This window comes from Rhea pennata, chromosome 1, assembly GCF_028389875.1.
Source record: "Rhea pennata isolate bPtePen1 chromosome 1, bPtePen1.pri, whole genome shotgun sequence".
Taxonomy (NCBI): Eukaryota; Metazoa; Chordata; class Aves; order Rheiformes; family Rheidae; genus Rhea; species Rhea pennata.
In genome coordinates this window covers 89,319,466-89,332,145 of record NC_084663.1, presented here as the reverse complement: position 1 = coordinate 89,332,145, position 12,680 = coordinate 89,319,466, and positions in this window count along the sequence as shown.

The following is a 12,680-nucleotide window of genomic DNA, read 5'->3' as shown; positions in this document are numbered from 1 at the left end:
ATAAAGAAAAGAACACAATAAAACACAAAGAACACCAAAGAGAATAGAACACAATGAACACAAAAGAACACCAAAAAGAATAGAACAAAAAACCAGAAAAGAACAGAAAAGACAATACAAAAAACAATAGAAAGCAAAAGAGAACACAATACAAAAACACAATAGAACACAATAGAGAACAGAAAACAGAAGACACAAAAGAACACCAAAGAGAATAGAACACAACAGAACACAGTAAACAGAGAAGAACACAAAAGAGAATAGAACACAATAAAACTCAAAAGAACACAATAGAGAAAAGAACACAATAAAACACAAAAGAACACCAAAGAGAATAGAACACAAGAAAAAACAAAAAACCACCAAAAAGAATAGAAAAAAAAACCAGAAAAGAACAGAAAAGACAATACAAAAAACAATAGAAAGCAAAAGAGAACACAATACAAAAACACAATAGAACACAATAGAGAACAGAAAACAGAAGACACAAAAGAACACCAAAGAGAATAGAACACAACAGAACACAGTAAACAGAAAAGAACACAAAAGAGAATAGAACACAATAAAACTCAAAAGAACACAATAGAGAAAAGAACACAATAAAACAGAAAGGAACACCAAAGAGAATAGAACACAATGAACACAAAAGAACACCAAAGAGAATAGAACACAAAAACAGAGCAGAACAGAAAAGACAATACAAAAAACAATAGAAACCAAAAGAGAACAGAATACAAAAACACAAAAGAAGACAAAGGAGAATAGAACACAAAAAACACAAAAGAACACCAAAGAGAATAGAACACAACAGAACACAAAAGAACACCAAAGAGAATAGAACACAAGAAAAAACAAAAAACCACCAAAAAGAATAGAACAGAAAACCAGAAAAGAACAGAAAAGACAATACAAAAAACAATAGAAAGCAAAAGAGAACAGAATACAAAAACACAATAGAACACAAAACAGAAAGAACACAAAAAACACAAAAGAACACCAAAAAGAATAGAACACAAGAAAAAACAAAAAACCACCAAAAAGAATAGAACAGAAAACAAGAAAAGAACAGAAAAGACAATACAAAAAACAATAGAAAGCAAAAGAGAACAGAATACAAAAACACAATAGAACACAAAAGAGAAAGAACACAAAAAACACAAAAGAACACCAAAAAGAATAGAACACAATCAAACACAAAAAAACATCAAAAAGAATAGAACAGAAAACCAGAAAAGAATAGAAAAGACAATACAAAAAACAATAGAAAGCAAAAGAGAACACAATACAAAAACACAATAGAACACAATAGAGAACAGAAAACAGAAGACACAAAAGAATACCAAAGAGAATAGAACACAACACAACACAATAAATCTCAAAAGAACACAATAGAGAAAAGAACACAATAAAACACAAAGAACACCAAAGAGAATAGAACACAATGAACAAAAAAGAACACCAAAAAGAATATAACAAAAAACCAGAAAAGAACAGAAAAGACAATACAAAAAACAATAGAAAGCAAAAGAGAACACAATACAAAAACACAATAGAACACAATAGAGAACAGAAAACAGAAGACACAAAAGAACACCAAAGAGAATAGAACACAACAGAACACAGTAAACAGAAAAGAACACAAAAAAGAATAGAGCACAATAAAAAACAAAAGAACACAATAGAGAAAAGAACACAATAAAACACAAAAGAACACCAAAGAGAATAGAACACAAGAAAAAACAAAAAACCACCAAAAAGAATAGAACAGAAAACCAGAAAAGAACAGAAAAGACAATACAAAAAACAATAGAAGGCAAAAGAGAACAGAATACAAAAACACAAAAGAACACAAAAGAGAAAAGAACACAAAAAACACAAAAGAACACCAAAGAGAATAGAACACAATAAGACACAAAAAAAATCAAAAAGAATAGAACAGAAAACCAGAAAAGAACAGAAAAGACAATACAAAAAACAATAGAAAGCAAAAGAGAACACAATACAAAAACCGAATAGAACACAATAGAGAACAGAAAACAGAAGACACAAAAGAATACCAAAGAGAATAGAACACAACAGAACACAGTAAACAGAAAAGAACACAAAAAAGAATAGAACACAATAAATCTCAAAAGAACACAATAGAGAAAAGAACACAATAAAACAGAAAAGAACACCAAAGAGAATAGAACACAATGAACACAAAAGAACACCAAAGAGAATAGAACACAAAAACAGAGCAGAACAGAAAAGACAATACAAAAAACAATAGAAAGCAAAAGAGAACAGAATACAAAAACACAAAAGAAGACAAAGGAGAATAGAACACAAAAAACACAAAAGAACACCAAAGAGAATAGAACACAACAGAACACAAAAGAACACCAAAGAGAATAGAACACAAGAAAAAACAAAAAACCACCAAAAAGAATAGAACAGAAAACCAGAAAAGAACAGAAAAGACAATACAAAAAACAATAGAAAGCAAAAGAGAACAGAATACAAAAACACAATAGAACACAAAACAGAAAGAACACAAAAAACACAAAAGAACACCAAAAAGAACACAAGAAAAAACAAAAAACCACCAAAAAGAATAGAACAGAAAACAAGAAAAGAACAGAAAAGACAATACAAAAAACAATAGAAAGCAAAAGAGAACAGAATACAAAAACACAATAGAACACAATAGAGAACAGAAAACAGAAGACACAAAAGAATACCAAAGAGAATAGAACACAACAGAACACAGTAAACAGAAAAGAACACAAAAGAGAATAGAACACAATAAAACTCAAAAGAACACAATAGAGAAAAGAACACAATAAAACAGAAAAGAACACCAAAGAGAATAGAACACAATGAACACAAAAGAACACCAAAGAGAATAGAACACAAAAACAGAGCAGAACAGAAAAGACAATACAAAAAACAATAGAAACCAAAAGAGAACAGAATACAAAAACACAAAAGAATACAAAGGAGAATAGAACACAAAAAACACAAAAGAACACCAAAGAGAATAGAACACAACAGAACAGAAAAGAACACCAAAGAGAATAGAACACAAGAAAAAACAAAAAACCACCAAAAAGAATAGAACAGAAAACAAGAAAAGAACAGAAAAGACAATACAAAAAACAATAGAAAGCAAAAGAGAACAGAATACAAAAACACAATAGAACACAAAAGAGAAAGAACACAAAAAACACAAAAGAACACCAAAAAGAATAGAACACAAGAAAAAACAAAAAACCACCAAAAAGAATAGAACAGAAAACCAGAAAAGAACAGAAAAGACAATACAAAAAACAATAGAAAGCAAAAGAGAACAGAATACAAAAACACAATAGAACACAAAAGAGAAAGAACACAAAAAACACAAAAGAACACCAAAAAGAATAGAACACAATCAAACACAAAAAAACATCAAAAAGAATAGAACAGAAAACCAGAAAAGAATAGAAAAGACAATACAAAAAACAATAGAAAGCAAAAGAGAACACAATACAAAAACAGAATAGAACACAATAGAGAACAGAAAACAGAAGACAAAAGAATACCAAAGAGAATAGAACACAACACAACACAATAAATCTCAAAAGAACACAATAGAGAAAAGAACACAATAAAACACAAAGAACACCAAAGAGAATAGAACACAATCAACAAAAAAGAACACCAAAAAGAATAGAACAAAAAACCAGAAAAGAACAGAAAAGACAATACAAAAAACAATAGAAAGCAAAAGAGAACACAATACAAAAACACAATAGAACACAATAGAGAACAGAAAACAGAAGACACAAAAGAACACCAAAGAGAATAGAACACAACAGAACACAGTAAACAGAAAAGAACACAAAAAAGAATAAAGCACAATAAAACTCAAAAGAACACAATAGAGAAAAGAACACAATAAAACAGAAAAGAACACCAAAGAGAATAGAACACAATGAACACAAAAGAACACCAAAGAGAATAGAACACAAAAACAGAGCAGAACAGAAAAGACAATACAAAAAACAATAGAAACCAAAAGAGAACAGAATACAAAAACACAAAAGAATACAAAGGAGAATAGAACACAAAAAACACAAAAGAACACCAAAGAGAATAGAACACAACAGAACAGAAAAGAACACCAAAGAGAATAGAACACAAGAAAAAACAAAAAACCACCAAAAAGAATAGAACAGAAAACCAGAAAAGAACAGAAAAGACAATACAAAAAACAATAGAAAGCAAAAGAGAACAGAATACAAAAACACAATAGAACACAAAAGAGAAAGAACACAAAAAACACAAAAGAACACCAAAAAGAATAGAACACAAGAAAAAACAAAAAACCACCAAAAAGAATAGAACAGAAAACCAGAAAAGAACAGAAAAGACAATACAAAAAACAATAGAAAGCAAAAGAGAACAGAATACAAAAACACAATAGAACACAAAAGAGAAAGAACACAAAAAACACAAAAGAACACCAAAAAGAATAGAACACAATCAAACACAAAAAAACATCAAAAAGAATAGAACAGAAAACCAGAAAAGAATAGAAAAGACAATACAAAAAACAATAGAAAGCAAAAGAGAACACAATACAAAAACAGAATAGAACACAATAGAGAACAGAAAACAGAAGACACAAAAGAATACCAGAGAACAGAACACAACACAACACAATAAATCTCAAAAGAACACAATAGAGAAAAGAACACAATAAAACACAAAAGAACACCAAAGAGAATAGAACACAATGAACACAAAAGAACACCAAAAAGAATATAACAAAAAACCAGAAAAGAACAGAAAAAGACAATACAAAAAACAATAGAAAGCAAAAGAGAACACAATACAAAAACACAATAGAACACAATAGAGAACAGAAAATAGAAGACACAAAAGAACACCAAAGAGAATAGAACACAACAGAACACAGTAAACAGAAAAGAACACAAAAAAGAATAGAGCACAATAAAACTCAAAAGAACACAATAGAGAAAAGAACACAATAAAACACAAAAGAACACCAAAGAGAATAGAACACAAGAAAAAACAAAAAACCACCAAAAAGAATAGAACAGAAAACCAGAAAAGAACAGAAAAGACAATACAAAAAACAATAGAAGGCAAAAGAGAACAGAATACAAAAACACAAAAGAACACAAAAGAGAAAAGAACACAAAAAACACAAAAGAACACCAAAGAGAATAGAACACAATAAGACACAAAAAAAATCAAAAAGAATAGAACAGAAAACCAGAAAAGAACAGAAAAGACAATACAAAAAACAATAGAAAGCAAAAGAGAACACAATACAAAAACCGAATAGAACACAATAGAGAACAGAAAACAGAAGACACAAAAGAATACCAAAGAGAATAGAACACAACAGAACACAGTAAACAGAAAAGAACACAAAAAAGAATAGAACACAATAAATCTCAAAAGAACACAATAGAGAAAAGAACACAATAAAACAGAAAATAACACCAAAGAGAATAGAACACAATGAACACAAAAGAACACCAAAGAGAATAGAACACAAAAACAGAGCAGAACAGAAAAGACAATACAAAAAACAATAGAAAGCAAAAGAGAACAGAATACAAAAACACAAAAGAAGACAAAGGAGAATAGAACACAAAAAACACAAAAGAACACCAAAGAGAATAGAACACAACAGAACACAAAAGAACACCAAAGAGAATAGAACACAAGAAAAAACAAAAAACCACCAAAAAGAATAGAACAGAAAACCAGAAAAGAACAGAAAAGACAATACAAAAAACAATAGAAAGCAAAAGAGAACAGAATACAAAAACACAATAGAACACAAAACAGAAAGAACACAAAAAACACAAAAGAACACCAAAAAGAACACAAGAAAAAACAAAAAACCACCAAAAAGAATAGAACAGAAAACAAGAAAAGAACAGAAAAGACAATACAAAAAACAATAGAAAGCAAAAGAGAACAGAATACAAAAACACAATAGAACACAATAGAGAACAGAAAACAGAAGACACAAAAGAATACCAAAGAGAATAGAACACAACAGAACACAGTAAACAGAAAAGAACACAAAAGAGAATAGAACACAATAAAACTCAAAAGAACACAATAGAGAAAAGAACACAATAAAACAGAAAAGAACACCAAAGAGAATAGAACACAATGAACACAAAAGAACACCAAAGAGAATAGAACACAAAAACAGAGCAGAACAGAAAAGACAATACAAAAAACAATAGAAACCAAAAGAGAACAGAATACAAAAACACAAAAGAATACAAAGGAGAATAGAACACAAAAAACACAAAAGAACACCAAAGAGAATAGAACACAACAGAACAGAAAAGAACACCAAAGAGAATAGAACACAAGAAAAAACAAAAAACCACCAAAAAGAATAGAACAGAAAACCAGAAAAGAACAGAAAAGACAATACAAAAAACAATAGAAAGCAAAAGAGAACAGAATACAAAAACACAATAGAACACAAAAGAGAAAGAACACAAAAAACACAAAAGAACACCAAAAAGAATAGAACACAAGAAAAAACAAAAAACCACCAAAAAGAATAGAACAGAAAACCAGAAAAGAACAGAAAAGACAATACAAAAAACAATAGAAAGCAAAAGAGAACAGAATACAAAAACACAATAGAACACAAAAGAGAAAGAACACAAAAAACACAAAAGAACACCAAAAAGAATAGAACACAATCAAACACAAAAAAACATCAAAAAGAATAGAACAGAAAACCAGAAAAGAATAGAAAAGACAATACAAAAAACAATAGAAAGCAAAAGAGAACACAATACAAAAACAGAATAGAACACAATAGAGAACAGAAAACAGAAGACAAAAGAATACCAAAGAGAATAGAACACAACACAACACAATAAATCTCAAAAGAACACAATAGAGAAAAGAACACAATAAAACACAAAGAACACCAAAGAGAATAGAACACAATCAACAAAAAAGAACACCAAAAAGAATAGAACAAAAAACCAGAAAAGAACAGAAAAGACAATACAAAAAACAATAGAAAGCAAAAGAGAACACAATACAAAAACACAATAGAACACAATAGAGAACAGAAAACAGAAGACACAAAAGAACACCAAAGAGAATAGAACACAACAGAACACAGTAAACAGAAAAGAACACAAAAAAGAATAAAGCACAATAAAACTCAAAAGAACACAATAGAGAAAAGAACACAATAAAACAGAAAAGAACACCAAAGAGAATAGAACACAATGAACACAAAAGAACACCAAAGAGAATAGAACACAAAAACAGAGCAGAACAGAAAAGACAATACAAAAAACAATAGAAACCAAAAGAGAACAGAATACAAAAACACAAAAGAATACAAAGGAGAATAGAACACAAAAAACACAAAAGAACACCAAAGAGAATAGAACACAACAGAACAGAAAAGAACACCAAAGAGAATAGAACACAAGAAAAAACAAAAAACCACCAAAAAGAATAGAACAGAAAACCAGAAAAGAACAGAAAAGACAATACAAAAAACAATAGAAAGCAAAAGAGAACAGAATACAAAAACACAATAGAACACAAAAGAGAAAGAACACAAAAAACACAAAAGAACACCAAAAAGAATAGAACACAAGAAAAAACAAAAAACCACCAAAAAGAATAGAACAGAAAACCAGAAAAGAACAGAAAAGACAATACAAAAAACAATAGAAAGCAAAAGAGAACAGAATACAAAAACACAATAGAACACAAAAGAGAAAGAACACAAAAAACACAAAAGAACACCAAAAAGAATAGAACACAATCAAACACAAAAAAACATCAAAAAGAATAGAACAGAAAACCAGAAAAGAATAGAAAAGACAATACAAAAAACAATAGAAAGCAAAAGAGAACACAATACAAAAACAGAATAGAACACAATAGAGAACAGAAAACAGAAGACACAAAAGAATACCAGAGAACAGAACACAACACAACACAATAAATCTCAAAAGAACACAATAGAGAAAAGAACACAATAAAACACAAAAGAACACCAAAGAGAATAGAACACAATGAACACAAAAGAACACCAAAAAGAATATAACAAAAAACCAGAAAAGAACAGAAAAAGACAATACAAAAAACAATAGAAAGCAAAAGAGAACACAATACAAAAACACAATAGAACACAATAGAGAACAGAAAACAGAAGACACAAAAGAACACCAAAGAGAATAGAACACAACAGAACACAGTAAACAGAAAAGAACACAAAAAAGAATAGAGCACAATAAAACTCAAAAGAACACAATAGAGAAAAGAACACAATAAAACACAAAAGAACACCAAAGAGAATAGAACACAAGAAAAAACAAAAAACCACCAAAAAGAATAGAACAGAAAACCAGAAAAGAACAGAAAAGACAATACAAAAAACAATAGAAGGCAAAAGAGAACAGAATACAAAAACACAAAAGAACACAAAAGAGAAAAGAACACAAAAAACACAAAAGAACACCAAAGAGAATAGAACACAATAAGACACAAAAAAACATCAAAAAGAATAGAACAGAAAACCAGAAAAGAACAGAAAAGACAATACAAAAAACAATAGAAAGCAAAAGAGAACACAATACAAAAACCGAATGGAGCACAATAGAGAACAGAAAACAGAAGACACAAAAGAATACCAAAGAGAATAGAACACAAGAGAACACAGTAAACAGAAAAGAACACAAAAGAGAATAGAACACAATAAATCTCAAAAGAACACAATAGAGAAAAGAACACAATAAAACAGAAAAGAACACCAAAGAGAATAGAACACAATGAACACAAAAGAACACCAAAGAGAATAGAACACAAAAACAGAGCAGAACAGAAAAGACAATACAAAAAACAATAGAAACCAAAAGAGAACAGAATACAAAAACACAAAAGAAGACAAAGGAGAATAGAACACAAAAAACACAAAAGAACACCAAAGAGAATAGAACACAATAAAACACAAAAGAACACCAAAGAGAATAGAACACAAGAAAAAACAAAAAAACACCAAAAAGAATAGAACAGAAAACCAGAAAAGAACAGAAAAGACAATACAAAAAACAATAGAAAGCAAAAGAGAACAGAATATAAAAACACAATAGAACACAAAAGAGAAAGAACACAAAAAACACAAAAGAACACCAAAAAGAATAGAACACAAGAAAAAACAAAAAACCACCAAAAAGAATAGAACAGAAAACCAGAAAAGAACAGAAAAGACAATACAAAAAACAATAGAAAGTAAAAGAGAACAGAATACAAAAACACAATAGAACACGAAAGAGAAAGAACACAAAACACAAAAGAACACCAAAAAGAATAGAACACAATAAAACACAAAAAAACATCAAAAAGAATAGAACAGAAAACCAGAAAAGAATAGAAAAGACAATACAAAAAACAATAGAAAGCAAAAGAGAACACAATACAAAAACCGAATAGAACACAATAGAGAACAGAAAACAGAAGACACAAAAGAATACCAAAGAGAATAGAACACAACAGAACACAGTAAACAGAAAAGAACACAAAAGAGAATAGAACACAATAAATCTCAAAAGAACACAATAGAGAAAAGAACACAATAAAACAGAAAAGAACACCAAAGAGAATAGAACACAATGAACACAAAAGAACACCAAAGAGAATAGAACACAAAAACAGAGCAGAACAGAAAAGACAATACAAAAAACAATAGAAACCAAAAGAGAACAGAATACAAAAACACAAAAGAAGACAAAGGAGAATAGAACACAAAACACACAAAAGAACACCAAAAAGAATAGAACACAACAGAACAGAAAAGAACACCAAAGAGAATAGAACACAAGAAAAAACAAAAAACCACCAAAAAGAATAGAACAGAAAACAAGAAAAGAACAGAAAAAACAATACAAAAAACAATAGAAAGCAAAAGAGAACAGAATACAAAAACACAATAGAACACAAAAGAGAAAGAACACAAAAAACACAAAAGAACAACAAAAAGAATAGAACACAAGAAAAAACAAAAAACCACCAAAAAGAATAGAACAGAAAACCAGAAAAGAACAGAAAAGACAATACAAAAAACAATAGAAAGCAAAAGAGAACAGAATACAAAAACACAATAGAACACAAAAGAGAAAGAACACAAAAAACACAAAAGAACACCAAAGAGAATAGAACACAATCAAACACAAAAAAACATCAAAAAGAATAGAACAGAAAACCAGAAAAGAATAGAAAAGACAATACAAAAAACAATAGAAAGCAAAAGAGAACACAATACAAAAACAGAATAGAACACAATAGAGAACAGAAAACAGAAGACACAAAGGAATACCAGAGAATAGAACACAACACAACACAATAAATCTCAAAAGAACACAATAGAGAAAAGAACACAATAAAACACAAAGAACACCAAAGAGAATAGAACACAATGAACACAAAAGAACACCAAAAAGAATAGAACAAAAAACCAGAAAAGAACAGAAAAGACAATACAAAAAACAATAGAAAGCAAAAGAGAACACAATACAAAAACACAATAGAACACAATAGAGAACAGAAAACAGAAGACACAAAAGAACACCAAAGAGAATAGAACACAACAGAACACAGTAAACAGAAAAGAACACAAAAGAGAATAGAACACAATAAAACTCAAAAGAACACAATAGAGAAAAGAACACAATAAAACAGAAAGGAACACCAAAGAGAATAGAACACAATGAACACAAAAGAACACCAAAGAGAATAGAACACAAAAACAGAGCAGAACAGAAAAGACAATACAAAAAACAATAGAAACCAAAAGAGAACAGAATACAAAAACACAAAAGAAGACAAAGGAGAATAGAACACAAAAAACACAAAAGAACACCAAAGAGAATAGAACACAACAGAACACAAAAGAACACCAAAGAGAATAGAACACAAGAAAAAACAAAAAACCACCAAAAAGAATAGAACAGAAAACCAGAAAAGAACAGAAAAGACAATACAAAAAACAATAGAAAGCAAAAGAGAACAGAATACAAAAACACAATAGAACACAAAACAGAAAGAACACAAAAAACACAAAAGAACACCAAAAAGAATAGAACACAAGAAAAAACAAAAAACCACCAAAAAGAATAGAACAGAAAACAAGAAAAGAACAGAAAAGACAATACAAAAAACAATAGAAAGCAAAAGAGAACAGAATACAAAAACACAATAGAACACAAAAGAGAAAGAACACAAAAAACACAAAAGAACACCAAAGAGAATAGAACACAATCAAACACAAAAAAACATCAAAAAGAATAGAACAGAAAACCAGAAAAGAATAGAAAAGACAATACAAAAAACAATAGAAAGCAAAAGAGAACACAATACAAAAACACAATAGAACACAATAGAGAACAGAAAACAGAAGACACAAAAGAATACCAAAGAGAATAGAACACAACACAACACAATAAATCTCAAAAGAACACAATAGAGAAAAGAACACAATAAAACACAAAGAACACCAAAGAGAATAGAACACAATGAACAAAAAAGAACACCAAAAAGAATATAACAAAAAACCAGAAAAGAACAGAAAAGACAATACAAAAAACAATAGAAAGCAAAAGAGAACACAATACAAAAACACAATAGAACACAATAGAGAACAGAAAACAGAAGACACAAAAGAACACCAAAGAGAATAGAACACAACAGAACACAGTAAACAGAAAAGAACACAAAAAAGAATAGAGCACAATAAAACTCAAAAGAACACAATAGAGAAAAGAACACAATAAAACACAAAAGAACACCAAAGAGAATAGAACACAAGAAAAAACAAAAAACCACCAAAAAGAATAGAACAGAAAACCAGAAAAGAACAGAAAAGACAATACAAAAAACAATAGAAGGCAAAAGAGAACAGAATACAAAAACACAAAAGAACACAAAAGAGAAAAGAACACAAAAAACACAAAAGAACACCAAAGAGAATAGAACACAATAAGACACAAAAAAAATCAAAAAGAATAGAACAGAAAACCAGAAAAGAACAGAAAAGACAATACAAAAAACAATAGAAAGCAAAAGAGAACACAATACAAAAACACAATAGAACACAATAGAGAACAGAAAACAGAAGACACAAAAGAATACCAAAGAGAATAGAACACAACACAACACAATAAATCTCAAAAGAACACAATAGAGAAAAGAACACAATAAATCTCAAAAGAACACAATAGAGAAAAGAACACAATAAAACAGAAAAGAACACCAAAGAGAATAGAACACAATGAACACAAAAGAACACCAAAGAGAATAGAACACAAAAACAGAGCAGAACAGAAAAGACAATACAAAAAACAATAGAAAGCAAAAGAGAACAGAATACAAAAACACAAAAGAAGACAAAGGAGAATAAAACACAAAAAACACAAAAGAACACCAAAGAGAATAGAACACAACAGAACACAAAAGAACACCAAAGAGAATAGAACACAAGAAAAAACAAAAAACCACCAAAAAGAATAGAACAGAAAACCAGAAAAGAACAGAAAAGACAATACAAAAAACAATAGAAAGCAAAAGAGAACAGAATACAAAAACACAATAGAACACAAAACAGAAAGAACACAAAAAACACA